Consider the following 14,473-nt stretch of genomic DNA (forward strand, 5'->3'; position numbering starts at 1 on the left):
TGAATTTCACTCATCACTAAAATTAAAACCATGCAATACCACTTCACACCCATTAAGATGGCTACTACTGAGAAAACACAAACAAGCAAACAAACCCAGAAAAGAATAAGTGTTTGGGAGGATGTGGAGAAATCGGAGCTCTTGTGCATTGCTGATGGGAACATAAACTGATGCAACTGCTGTGGAAAACTCTGGCAGTTTCTCAAAAAGTTAAACACAGGATTACCATATGATTCAGCCATTCCACTCCCAGGTATATCCCTAAAAGAATTGAAAGCAGGACTCAGATACTTGCACACCCATGTTAACAGCAGTGTTAGTCACAATACCCTAAAGATGGAAGCAACCCTAGTGGCCATTGACAGCTGAGTGGAAAAACAAAATGTGGGATGTAGATATTATTATTATTCAGCCTTAAAAAGGAAGAAAAATTGATAGGGACGCCTAGGTGGCTCAGTCAGTTAAGCAGGGGCCTTTGGCTCAGGTCATGATCCCAGGGTCCTGAGATAGAGCCCCACCTCAGGGCCCCTGCTGGATGGGCAGCTTGCTTCTCCTTCTCCAACATTTGGGCTCTCCTCCTCTGCCCCTCTCTTTATCAAATAAATAAAATCTTTGAAAAAAAATTCTGATAGGTGCTACACCATGAATGTCTTAAACATTATTCTAAGTGAAATGACAAATAATGTATGATTCCACTTAAATGAGGTACCTAGAATGAGCAAATTCACCCAAAGTGGAATAGAGGTCACCAGAGGCTAGGACAGAGGTCTTGGTGAGGAATTAGGACAGGTATAGCTCCCGCTGGGTGGTGAAAAAGTTCTGGAGATGGGTGGTGGGGAAGGTTGCACAACAGTGTGAATACACTTAATGACATTGAATGGTACACTTAGAATGTTTTTTTTTTTTTTTAAGATTTTGTTTATTTATTCATGAAAGACACACACAGAGAGAGAGAGAGAGAGAGAGAGGCAGAGACACAGGCAGAGGGAGAAGCAGGCTTCCTGCAGGGAGCCCGATGCGGGACTCGATCTGGGTCTCGATCTGGGTCTCCAGGATCACACCCTGGGCCGAAGGCAGGTGCTCAACCGCTGAGCCACCCAGGGATCCCCTAGAAATGGCTTTAAAAGGGTACATCTTGTTATGTATACTTCACCACAATTAAAAATTTACATACATAGCGGATGCCCTAAATGAAAAATAGCAATATGAATCAAAAAAGGGGGACTTCTGACAGCCTGGCCGGGTTGGATTCGTTCTCCCCAGGAGCCCGCTGCCGTCTCTGTGGCGGCCTTGAGCTGGCCTGAGCAGCCTAGTGCCAAATTGTCGGGAACTCCCCCTCTCCTCTGAGGCAGGAAGTTTAAATTATCAGGTCAATTAGGAAAGATACAACCGAAAAATACAAGTTTCATTCACACTTCAAGGAGGCGTTTCCTGGCTGGGTGCCACTTTTATTATTTTTGGCGGAGGTGGCTGCAAGCCCCACAGACCCAAGTAAAGGTACAATGTGATCTTTGATTCGCATTTCAGAGATCAAAGTGAGCGAGTTTGGGTGTAAATGCAGATAACATTTCAGAGATGGTTGCATGAAAGGAGTCACTAGACCAGGGCAGAGAGGGAGCTGGTCTCTTACGTGTGTGTTCGCCTTGAGAAACATCCTTTTCAGTGAATCAGGCTACTGACGGCTCAGTAACCTTGGGGCTGCATCCAGGGCCTTGGCCTCCAGGGCACCTGGTCTCTGGGTGGCGGGGGCCCCTCCCACCTCTCCGCTGGCCAGGGAGGGAAGACGCGGGCGTGCACCAGCTCCCACGGTCTCTGGGTGCTGGGTGGGCATGCCACCCCTGCCCTGGCCGCCTGCCCTCCCCGCCCGCTGTCCGTCCTGCACCCGCGGGTGGGCAGCACCCTGCCCGTGCCCCCGCCTTCCCCCGTCCTGTGGGCCCTGCACCCGTGGGTGGGCAGCACCCTGCCCGTGCCCCCGCCTTCCCCCGTCCTGTGGGCCCTGCACCCGTGGGTGGGCAGCACCCTGCCCGTGCCCCCGCCTTCCCCCGTCCTGTGGGCCCTGCACCCGTGGGTGGGCAGCACCCTGCCCGTGCCCCCGCCTTCCCCCGTCCTGTGGGCCCTGCACCCGTGGGTGGGCAGCACCCTGCCCGTGCCCCCGCCTTCCCCCGTCCTGCACCCGCGGGTGGACAGCACCCCTGCCCTGGTGGCCCTCGCCACCCGAGGCGCGCAGGGGGCCCTCCGCGGCACCCCCCCCGCCCGGGGTAGTGGAACCGTAGAGCTCGCGCTCGGGGCCCCGGGGGTGAGACCCTCCTCAGGAGCGCCCCTGCCCCTTGGACGCCCAGCCCCCCTCCTGACGCCCGCAGCGCCCCGGGGCCCCGCTGATACAGGGCGGCGGCAGCGGCTCGGCCGCGCCTGGGGGAGCGGGGCGGGCGCCCAGCCCCGCCGCCCCGCCGCCCCGCCGCCCCGCCGCCCCGCCGCCCTAGCCCCTCCGCCCCGCGCCTGCGCACGCCCGCCGCGCTCCAGGTACTGCGCGCCGCCGGTAGAGCGCGCTCCCATGAGGCCCCGCGCCGCCCCGCCGCGCTGGCAAGGGCTGGGGCGCCTGCGCGGCGGCGGGCCCCCGGGCTCAGGGCGCAGGCGCGGCCCCGCAGGGCGGTGGCGAGGGCCGTGGGGGCGGCGGCGCGCACGCGGGGGGCGTGGCTGCGCGGGGCGGCGGGGCTCCGAAGGCGGCGCGGGCCGGGAAGGTTGCTGCCCGAGGCCGCAGGGTTAGTGGGGCGGCGGGAGCCCGAGCGGCCGGCGGAGCCCCGCCCTCCATCTCCCTCCAGCCCCCGGTGTCTCCGCACGGCGGGCCCCGGTGTCCCGGTCCGCGCCGGGGACCCGGCAGGTCCTGGGGCCGTTCCGGGGTGGTGCCCCCGCGGCCCGCCCCCGCTCACGGCGGCCGGTCTTGTTCTGCACTTTGTAGGTGGCGCTGGGACTCGCCCTGGGAGGTACGCCCGCCCGCAGCCTCCGCCGCAGCCCGCGACCGCTTCACGGCCGCCCGGCGCAGCCTCAGGTAGGCCGGCCGCTTTCTGCTCAGGCCCCGGGTGGGTGCCCTGCACGGCGTCTGCGGGCGGGGGCCTGCCCTCCGCTTGCTGCGGGGCTCTGGGCGAGTTGTTCGGCCCCGGGGCCCGGTCTCCTCGGAGCTGAGGACGCGCCCCGCGCCGGGCGCTTGCTGGCTGTGCGGAGGCCGGCGCGCGTGCGTCCCGGTGCCTGCGCCGAGGGCCGGCTGTGCGGTCCGGGAGGAGGGCCCCCCCTCAGCGTCAGGGCGCGGAGAGGGGCTGGCTGCTCGGAGCAAGGGAGCCTCCTCCCTCGAGCTGTAGGGGGCACACAGGCTTGCTGATGAGCCGGCAGGGGACAGCTAGGGTGCCGCTTGGGGTGGGAGCTCAGGACTGGGAGGAAGCCAGGGCACGGACCTGTGGTGTGCACTGTCTCCTGGGCATGAGTTTTGCACGCAGCCTGGCATTTAACCTCAGACTGGTGGCAGGAGCTGGAGTGGTGGTTGGTCACAGGGGTTCATGGTCATTGGTTGTCAGAACTCGGGCTGAGCTGGACTCACCAGTGGACTGCATTTGTGTGCTGCCCCTTGGGTCACTGCTGCTGGCAGGTTCTAGCATATTCTTTTCCTGTGTTAGGTCAGGAAGGGCTTTCAGGTGGAGGAACTCCCCAGAGTGAGGGCCGTACCTGAGAGCTTGGTGGCACAGGTAGGTGCTCATGGCCCTAGCAGCTTCGAGTGCTTCAGGCTGCCCAGGGAGGTGCTCAGCAGGAAGACCAGCAGAGCTGTGTCTCCTTGGAGGAACTCACTCTGATGGGGATAGGAGTAGATAAACACACGGGCAACTGTACACAAAGGTGTGTGTGCAGGCCGTGGTGCCCCTAGGTGTGAGCTGATGGAGCCTCAGGGTGTGTATGGAGGGGTTGCGGAGTGTGTTCTGTGTTGACAATGAGTGGATGTCCCTTTACAGAGAGACTGAGGAGATGACCGCTATAAGGCTGGACAGTGTGAGAGCCCGGGGAGAGGGCTCCTGGCGTTGGAAGGGAACTGTAACTGGTGATGATTGCAGCTTCCTTTTCCACTTTGGGGCTCTTTGGGCTGCTCAGGGTTGATGACCACTGCTCTCTAGGCCCTTTACAGGAGTGACTTTGGGATGGTGAATGAAGGCATCAAGTGGGATTAAACCTGGGGGTTTTTGATGCTGGGCTCTCTCCCTGGGATGGGAATACAGGGAGGTGGTGTTCGAGGTGAAGTGTTCTTACCAGCAGGCTGCACTCTTGAGTGATGAGGTGACTCTGGAAAGCACGAGTGGGGAGGCTGGAGTGCACAGAGAACACCAGGTCCCAAGGCCTCTGTTGGGCAGGCAGGTAGCACCTTCCAAACTCCTAGTGCTTTGAGGTTAAAGGGTCTTGTGACACAGTCTGCTTACTTGACGGTCACAGTGTTTCGGGTGACTAGGGGCCTCATCGGTGGATTGAAGTGTAGTTCATAGTCAGCGTAGTGGTGTGTGCTGGTTAAGTGTGGTCTTTGGAGCCAGGTTCAGCCGCCTTTGTTCACTTATTGGTTAGTGTGTGGCCACAGACTAGTGACTTCACTCACCACTCTGCTCTGATTCAACAAGAGTACCGACCTCATCAGGGGGTTTGTTTGGCACAGATAGAGCACTCAGTAAAAGGTTGTTACTGTTTTTCTCCTGAAATTCCCTGACAGCCAGCCAGACCATCAAAAGGAGTCCTGGGGGTTCCAATTTGGCCTCCTTTCCTTCCCCTGGGACTAACAGCGCATCTGCCGTCACACTTTGCCCATGAAACTTTACAGGTGGGATTTGCCCACCTTTTCAGACCTCCCAGGCCTGCTTCCTGGGCCCTCCTTCCACTCAGAGCTCCTATTTGGGTACCGGGGGTTTGCCTGCATATTGCCTCCTCCTGCTGCACGGTGCAGATGATTGGGCCTAGTTCCCGCTCTTCCCCACCTTGTTTTTGGACAGGTTGCCTTGGATGGTGGCCTGCATCTGACAGTCCCATCAGCTCTTCTCAGCTCTCCTGAGGCCACAGCTGCCAGCTCCTCTGACCCTCAGCACTTGCCTGGAACACCTGGGTTTGCCACACCCTGTTTCAGCCCGTCTCTGTCCAATTGTGTCATTACCACCCCCTCTGCTGCGCCATCTCTTCCTGTCTTCCTCCTTCCTCTTGTAGTTGACATGGCAACTCCTCTGTGCTCCCTCCATGTTTCATGGCCAGCGCTGTTGGCGGGGCCCTCGCAATCCCATCCAGGCGGCAGCCTTACGCCAGTGCACACCCTTGGCAGCAGATGGACCAGGTCTTTCCTGGGGTCACATACACCCCTCCAGTGGATCCCTGGATTGAGCAGCCCTGCTGTGGGGACCCTGTGTGTGTGCACATGACCATGGAGCAGAAGAGCACAGCCATTAGTGCTCCTGGCGGTAAGCCCACAGAAAGGGGGCCCCTGGCTCTGCACATGCCCAGCCCATGGCACCCAGGGTGGACTTCCACTGGGTGCCAGTCTCAGACCCACACACCTTTGATGACTCCTCACGGCAACTGGACTGATATGTCCTTTTGCTTTGAGCACTGTCTGGAGAACCTCAGCTGCATTTTCGAGATCCTAGGGTACCTGACGGGGTGAGCCCAGGTGTGGGCAGCCCCCTAACTTGACAGGGACCTGCCCCTTCCTGATGATGGTGAGCTCTTCTGCCGGGATCTCAAGGAAGTTGCTTAAGACCTGAATAGTTTCACTGAGTACCATGCTGCAGCACCTTGCCCCCCGGCCCTCTGCCTCAAGCCAGCCACCAGTGGCCCCACAGCTGCCTGTGGTGGGTACTACTTAGGTGTTCAGATGCCCCAGCCCTTACCATGGGTGCTGGCCCAATCGCTGTGGCCACCCCTGCTGTTGGTAATTCCAGCTCTACATCCAGAAATATTCTCCCTGAACAGCAGTGGGCCAAGGAGAACAGCCTTGGGTCTGTCCTTACCTTGTTCAGTTCTGCATGCAGCACTGATCCTGGTCCTATGGGGTCAGCCTCATCCCAGCCAGGGAAGGTGACCCCCACAATTGTCCCTGTACTTTCAGGATCTGCTAATCTGCCTTCCCAGAAACCAGTTCCAGTTCCACCAGGGAGTCCAGAAACCCAGAAGACAGAGGAGGAGGTTTCTAAGACACAGGGAGACCAGAAGGCATCTTTAGGTACCTTACAGTGGGTGGCAGATAACCCCAGAGGCCCCAGGAGGCCTAGCAGTTTCTCCTACCCCATCGCCCTGGATTCTGAACACAGCCCAGGCTGTAGCAGTGCTCCTTGTGATGAAGTGGCCTGCATAGCCAAGGAACCCCACGGCCCCCCAAAGGACAGGGTGGTGTTCCCAGATGACTCGAGATAATAGCGTGCCAGGTATTGCCCTATCCACTTGTTTTCTTGCTGGGCAGGAGGTACACTTGTTTGGGCTCTGCTCTGAGCACAAACAGCCGCCTTGTCCCCTTTACCACCCCATCTTCTATTACAGCAGAATATTGGGCTCTATGCTGTGTCCCTCATCCTCTGACTTCCTCAGTGGCCTACAGGCTGCCCCCCACTAGGCTCTCAGATGCGTTCCCACTGATGAGACAGAGTTCCATACAGTAGTCCCCATCAGATATTTGTATGTTTTTATAACCGCCCTACTCCCCAGGCCCCTTGTTCAGTGTTGGCTGGGCTGGACTAGGTCTGCCATGGCAGCCCTGTTTGAATCTGTCTCTGGTTGGTGTCTCTACATTGGCCCCCTTCCCCATCTTGGCTCCCTCTGACCTCTGTCCTCTGGGCTGGAATTTAAGGAAGGCTGAGTGGGGAAAGTAGCCATTTTGGTCATTTAGTATGAGTGGGATGGCAGAGAAAGATGCTTCCCTACGGCTTTACCGGCAGCCTTGGCCAGCTCGGAAGGTGGGATCCAGGCTGCCTTGCCAGTGTCAATTCAATGCCAGGCATTTTCCCCTTTTGTATTTTAACATTCTAGTTACACCTGGTTTTCTTCAGAGGTTGGCATGAATTTCTGTGTCTCAGTACCTTTGCCCATGTTGCCCTCCCACTTTTGCTCTTTAGCAGTCCCTGCCTCCCTGCCCACTCCTGCATATTGGTGACTCAGCACTTAAACCAGAATCCTTTAAATGACTTGTGTCTTTGGGTAGACCGTGAGCCTCTAGGGCAGGGGCTCCATCTTGATCAGCTTCGTGTTCCTGGTATACAGTTGGTGCTCATTAAACATATGTTTAAACCATGGCTCAGTTTGTGGTGTGATGGCTACTGACGAGCAGAGCCTTTATTTTGTTGGCAGGAACACTGTTGCCTGTTCTGTTGGGAACAAGCTAGGCCCTAGCCATGAGTGTTCTAGGTCACTGTTGGAGGTGTGGTTTCTGGTGGGGCTTTGAGAATAGAAGGGTCTGGTTGAAGGAAGGGGTTAGGCTGAACAGGCAGGAAAGGGAGGCTTGGCAAGTGGAGTGTGATCTTGAGAACTGATTCAAAATCTGGAGGTGAAGTGAGAAGCAAGCAGCCGACCAGAGCTGTGAGGCCCAGGGGCCAGAGGATTGGAATGAAGAAAGACCTGTTCTGCACAAGGATGGATTTTCTAATAAGGAGAACTGAGCTCAGAAGCTCCCTTAAGCCAAGTTTAACACGGGGAGGGGGAGGGGGTACAGTGCACCTTCCCAGAGGGACAATTCAACAAGAACGTCAAACCCCTTCAGTTTAACAATTGTGGAAACAACACTTTCCTGGAAAGTAGGAAGAAAAAATAGTGGAAATGTGAACAGCTGTTAAAAGTAGTTACTTTATAGGGTACCTGGGTGATGGGCATTAAGGACACATGATACTATGAGTACTGGGTGTTTTACGCTATGTTGACAAATTAAACAAAATTTAAAAAATTAAAAAACTACTTATTGTAGAGAAAAAATAGTAAGCAAACATCTGGTAAAAATTTTCAGTAAAATAGACATTGTTGAGATTATTTAATTTAATAATTGTGCCTTTAAAGGCTCTGGGTTCAGATGGTTTTATGTGTGAACCATTTTGCAAGTCTTAGAAATAAGTGGGAAGCTGATAGAACCTTAAAAGCAAACAAGCAAGCTGACAGAAGAAACCACTGTGCAGCCTTGATCCTGATCAAGGTCGGAAGTCCCTGCACATTGTATCCCAGCCCTGGATGCACTGCTGCCCTTCCACGCGATCTCTTAGTTTGGACCTTTTGCAGACCCAGCTCAGACTGCTTCCTACCCCCCGCCCCTGGCCTGCCAGTGGGTCTGATACTGTTGGCAATATCTTTTAAGCTGGTAAGATGTCTCTGACAATAGAACCTGGGGTTACTCTGGGGTGATGACCTACTCACTTGGTTGACACCCCCACTATTGCTGGCCTCTGCACAGGGCACCTTTCTCATCTACATTTAGTGGACCTGAAGTGAATCCCTTTCAGCTCGAGGGATTCGAGGGATCTTCCCTTCCTACCCTCCCACCCCCATTGTCCTCTTCCCTTCTGACCTCATGGTCCTGATGGGCCTTTTCCCCTTGGGTCCCAAACAGCTCTTGCTGCCTTGTTTGTAGTTGAGGGCCAGCTCTCCCGAGGCAAGCCCAAGAGGATCTGCAGAGAGGTCAGATCACCTGTTTTAATTTGGAAAATGGGACTCATTGTGGTTGGGCTCTTATTACACTGGAAAAGAAATGAAGGCAGGGCCTCAGTGGCAAAGGCAAGTTTGCCAGTTCCTGGGTGCCCTTGTGGATGGGATCAGGAGAGGATGGAGGGCCTGGTCTTGCAGACAGGCAGTGTGTATGCTGTTGCAAAGTGACAGTCTCAGTGGCAGCCATTGCTGTGCCCTGTCTTTCGGCACATGCAACAACCTAGCTGCTTTCCCATGCTGCGGGGGTAGAAGGAACACAGAGAGCCAGCAGAGGAGGCCCTGCTGTGCATGATGGGGGGAGGATCCTTGGGTCATTTGCCATTCCCAGCTCTTCACATACAGGTGGGCTAGAGGAGGTTGCTCCTAGGAGCAGGACGGTCTGGCAGGGTTTGCCGGATGTGCCCAGGATTGGCCGATATTCTGGCATCTGCCTACCACATCATCGTGCCTGTCACTTACTTGCCTTGGAAATAACCTGATTTTATTTCCTAAAGAGGACACAGTAGGCACTATAGGAGGGTTTTTAAAGTACATGTCTCCAAGAAAAATTTTAATGCCAGAGTATTATGGCTAAGGTCCTATGAGAGAGAACTTTTTATAAAGCTGCAACAATGAAAGTACTTAGAATTGGTGTGGATGGATGAACAGAGGAGAATAGAGAACTTTGAAATAAAGCCAAATAAATACAGGAATTTAGTTCATGCTAAACATGCTATTGTTTCAAATTAATGGGGGTGAAGTGGATTATTCAGTAAAAGGAGTTGGACCAACTGGTTAGCCAAAATAGTAAAACTGGATACCCACCTCACTCTGCCAGGCTCCACTCTGGATGAATTAAAGATTTCAATATTTTAAAAAAATCATAGAAGTTAACTACAGGGAAGTGTGGGTGAATTTTTTTTTTTTTTTCTGAGATCACAGGACTTTAAAAGTTCTCGATATCCAGAATTGCTGAAGGTATGGAGAAATAGGCTGTTTCTTGCCACTGGTAGAAATATCAAATATTGCTATTCACTCACATAACATTTCTGTGCACACAGACCCTGACCACTTGCCTATGTGCAGATGGCTGTTGTCCATTCCTAGATGTGGGCTTCAGAGCATGGAGTTGAGCCCAGTCACACCTTGCTGCCACTTGCAAGCCTGTCGTCCCTGTTGTCACCTGACCTCATAAGGCAGTGGGAAGATTGAATGAGATAAGGTCCGTGCAGTGGCTTGACCCCTGTCAAGTGCCTAGTGACCAGTCAATGCCTTAAGAGCCAAACTGGAAACAGCCTGAAGTTCCTGTAGTAAGGAGTGAGGTAAATAGAGCTGTTGTCCTGTCATATCAGTCAGGAAGAGCCAGATCGTGCTGCAGTAAAAACCTCCCACATCTCACTATTCATCTGTTGAAGATGAATGCCCCCTGCCCATTGCAGAGGATCGTGCTGACAGGAGTTCACTGGACACATTTCTCCACAACCACAGAGGCAGGGGAAAGGCCACAGTGAACCACAAGTGATGCTTGTCACTGCTTTTCCGTTACTGTGGCCAAAGGAAGCTGCCAGATGACACCTGAGTCCTGAGGATGAGCGGCTAATCCTCCCGTGGAGTGGGGCCATCAGCATGGAGAAGGTGAACATGGCACTCACCAGTGCAGCCATCACCAGAGTTGGAGCAGGCCTGCGTCAGTACCCAAGGATAGGTGCCTGTGTCTGCTAAGGCAGCAGGCCTTAAACAACAATGTATATCTCACAGTCCTGGAGGCCAGAAGCCCAAGATCAAGGTGCTGGCAGAGTGGTCTCTCCTGCGGTTGTCCCCTTGGCTTATGATGACCGCTGTCTCCCTGTGTTCTCATGTGCTTGTCTCTCTGTGCCTGTCTGTTCTAATTCCTCTCATAAGGACACCAGGCCTGTTGGCTAAGGGGCCACCCGTATGACCTCATTTAAGTTTAATTACCTCTTCAGAGCCCTGTTTCCACAGAGTCAAATTCTGAGGGGGGGGTGGGGATTAGAACTTCAACATATGAATTTGAGAGGGTTGAGGGACACAGTTTGCCCATAATAATCCCCAAGATGGATTTCTTATTTCTCGTTTTTGCAATTTCCAACAGTGCTGTGGTGCACACTCTGAGCATCGTGAGTGGTAGGTTGCAGGGGCCTCTCCAGGCCGTGGGAGCAGGACATGCTGGCAACTCTTTTATTTTAGAAATCTTTGCCTGCATAAGGGTACAGAGACATTACCTGTATTTTCCAGTTTTAAGCCATTTACATAGACTCGAGTCAGCTTGTAACTAATGGTATGCCGTGCAGAGGGCTCTGCCGTCGTCATCAGGTAGCCAGGGACAAGCAGGGCCCCTCCGCCCACCTGTGTGTAATAGTGGGAATCTGAGCTGTGAGCCGCTGAGTTCAGGGGTTTGTGTTCTCCACAGCATGACCTACCCTGACCAGTGGAGGACCCCATGTCGCCTTTTCCCACAGGGCACAGACCTTCCCACCCCAGGTTAAGGATGCCAAGCTGGCCCAGCCTGGCCGCCGTCCATCCTTCTCATACACGCCTGGCTCTGGTCTGGTCTATCCCCCACCAATTATCTGGCTTTATAGTGAGTCTTCATTGTTTGGTAGAGAAGCATTCCCTTCCTCACACCCCCGCCCCTGACACCTTGTTCTCGAAGTTGTCTTGGCTAGTTTTAAAAAGACACATCATCATAAACACAGACATGGAGAGGATGGTACAGTGGACCATGGCATGTCCATTGCTCAACTCCAGCGGCGGTTGGTCCTTAACCCCAAGGGTGCTGTGTTGGTGGACGGTCTGGCCAAGTGTGCCGTGCCAGACAGCGGGAGTCCTGAGCTCACTTTCCCTTTGGACTGTGGTGTTCTCATTTGTAAATGAGCAACATGATCTTTGCTACGGGGGTGTTGATGGTAAACCTGGGAGGAGCCCCTGGCCTGTAGGGTATCCTTGGCAGCCCCTTCCTTCTCTCCTGACCTTAGGGGCACACAGCCAGGGCTGGGGCCTGTGGGTGGTGGGTGCTCATCCACCTGCTGGGTGGGGCTGTCTGACAGTGGAGAGGAATATCCTGGGCTGCTCTCCACCTGTATGTGTGAGCAGCATGGGGCCTGGGCTGACAGCGAGCCCACACTCGGCCATACAGCTGGCCAAGTGCAGGTGCTGCATGGTCCGCGCAGGGACACCTGGCACTGGGAGTACCACATCTCATGGCTCATGAGGTCCTGGAAGCATGGGGTTGGCCAGGTACCTGGTCCAGGGTGCTGCTCCCTAGGGCATGGCGGCTTTCCCACTGCCAAGACCCTATGTTCCTCCACTGGAAAATCATCGTGCAAACGGGAGCCGTGGATGGTGGCAGCCAGGAGGGTAACCCAGGGCCAGTGCAGCTCTGCCCCTGTGTTCCCACCCGACTCCAGGTGCCCACTTCACAATACCCACTGTAGTCTCCTGGTCCCTGTCATCATGTCTTGTACCCCTGTCCCCCAATTGTCCCCCTCAAGTTGTTGAACTTTGCAAGTCTCCCTTTGCTGCCCGTGTAATGAGAGAATTTCTGCCTTGCATGTGCTTGGAGGCAGGAGGCCCCTGAGGGCCTCTGATTCTTCCCTCCCCCACATAGCAGTCAAGCACTGCTAGTGGCTGTTAGTGCACATGTGAAAGTGTGTGCCTAGACACATATGTGTGCACAGACCGCACAGCCCATTGTGAGCATGCGGCATATCTGTAGGCACGTAATGTGCACATCTGTGTGTGCAGTAGATCGGTGGGGGGCTCCCCTGCCTGAGGTAGCCTGTGTCACAGGAGGAAGCACGGATCCCTGTCACCACCATGGTTACAGACCCCTCCCCAAGTGGGATCAGGTTCCCAGGAGCTACCTGGGCACCAGCCCACAGGGATGGCCCATTCCCTGCCCAAGGTGAGAGTTGTCAGGGTGCTGTCAGCAGCACGGGGCAGCCAGCCGCTGTGGACCAGATCTCAGGTGGAAGTGGGCCCTAGCAGCTGGCGCTGGAATGTGGGAATGGTCACACTTCCTGTCAAACAACGAGCTTTTCCGTGTGTTCATCAGGGACAGAAATGCTGCCAGCCTGGCTGGGTTCCCACCGCTGCGTGAGTCTGGGGGCAGGCTGGCTGAAAATGCTCCCGAGGTGGACTTCCTTCCTGCCATCTTGCCAGGCTCCCTGGACCTGCTCCTGGGGTGACGGGCATCCTTAGCTGCAGCCTGAGGCTCCTGTTCCTGGAGTGGCCCTGCCTGCCCAGCCTCCTGCCTCAGCACCCCAGCAGCCCCGCTCCCTGGCATGTCCTTTCAGTCTAGCAGGATTGGCCTGTCCGCACATCCCCAGGAGATATCTGCGACTGCCGGCCTCCGTGGGCTCCCGTGAGGCACACTGGCCCTTCACGCTCACACATGGCAGCTGCTGGTTTGCCGGCCATCACTGTGCCTCTGTCCTGAGGCTCACTCCTGCTGTCGGTGGGAGCACCGCCAGAGCACCCAGCAGGGACTTAGCTGTAGGGCGGCAGGGGAGAACGTGCACCCTGGAGGGAGGGCCATGCTCACGTCTCCCTGGGCACCCGTCTTCCTACGTGTGCCTTGACCAGCGGAGGAGCCAGTTCCCAGGGGATGTGGCCATAACTTTGCGTCTGTCGCCCTCTCCTGCAAACCCAGTGGAGCCCTTCCAGAAGGGGTGCTCGCAGACCTGTCGAGGAATATCTAGACACGGTGTGGGCACTGCCGGGTTTGCTTCAGGTAGGCAGTTCCCATGGGGCCTGGGACACGCCTGCCTGAGGTAGTGAATCTTCCTGGATGGGGCATGTTCCCCCTCAGAGGAGCCAGGAATGCGTGAGCTTTGCAGGAGCAGAAGGTCTCCAGGTGACTTGCTTTTGGACAGAACAAGAAGCTTCAGGCTGAGGATGGAGGTGGCCGTCAGTCTGTCCCCCAAGGGTCTTCCGGAGTGCAGCACTCTTGACTCTAGCACAGAAGCCTGGTGTTTCTACAGCTGCCCCGCAGACCTGCATTGTGGACTGTGTGGCCCAGGGGGAGATGCCCTGGCCGTACTCGAAGCTCAGAGGGGCTCCTGGCAGCTGGGCTTGGCTGTTGCCCTGGGCACTCGAGAAACAGCCAGCACCGGGCCCGTCGAGCCTCAGGCCACCATCACCTGCTGCTCCTGGGAGATGGCTGTGCTAGAGGCAGGAGGGCCTGGGACTGGCCTTTGGTCCCCTAGGGGAAGGGCTGCTGGGGGGCAAGGCTTACACCCCCTGCCTCCTTGTACACACAGAGTTCCATCTGTCACCCGCCTCCCCGGGGCTGGCCGCGGTTGGGGGGTGCACTTGCTGCCGGGGGGCGGGGGGAGGAAGGCGGGTGTTGGGGGGGCCGGCTCCCACCTCTCCGCTAGACTTCAAGGCCTGCGGGGCGCAGGGCTGCTCAGAGCACTGCCCGCCCTCCCCTCTGCGCTCTCCCCAGGTGGGGCTGGCTGCGCTGGGTCCCCGGAACCCCTCCCTGGGATCTGCATCTTTGAAGCCACGGATACTGACAGAGGATTCAATGAATCCAAGGTCGCCAGTCGGGCGTTGACAGATGCCCGGCCACGATACTATTTCTGATTTAATAACCGAATGGGAGGCTGGCCCTTGGTAATAATTAGGGCTAATTACTGAGGAGGTGTTGACAGACGGGCTGAGAGGAAACAAACTACCTTTATCCCCGGGCTTAGAGTCGGATTACCGGCCCAGTGCTATCTGCCCCTCAGAAAGTAGACGCTTCAATCACTCACCGAGGCTTCAAAGGGGAAAGGGCCCTGACAAT

At 55.9% G+C, this 14,473-nt stretch overlaps 1 protein-coding gene across 5 annotated transcripts in view; it reads left to right on the top strand.

Moving 5' to 3' along the window:
- Window positions 1-2,686: 2,686 nt before the first annotated feature.
- The window catches only part of GNB1L (G protein subunit beta 1 like), a 59,490-nt gene continuing 47,703 nt past the window's right edge, over window positions 2,687-14,473 (top strand). For 2 of the 5 annotated variants that reach the window (XM_041728894.1, XM_041728893.1), the window contains exon 1: window positions 2,687-3,046. The gene's annotated coding sequence lies outside the window, so the exon portion shown is untranslated. The remainder of the gene's footprint in view (window positions 3,047-14,473) is intronic. The other 3 variants (XM_041728895.1, XM_041728896.1, XM_041728892.1) reach the window with 3 other exon arrangements.

The sequence above is a fragment of the Vulpes lagopus genome, chromosome 14, assembly GCF_018345385.1.
Source record: "Vulpes lagopus strain Blue_001 chromosome 14, ASM1834538v1, whole genome shotgun sequence".
NCBI classification, from domain to species: domain Eukaryota; kingdom Metazoa; phylum Chordata; class Mammalia; order Carnivora; family Canidae; genus Vulpes; species Vulpes lagopus.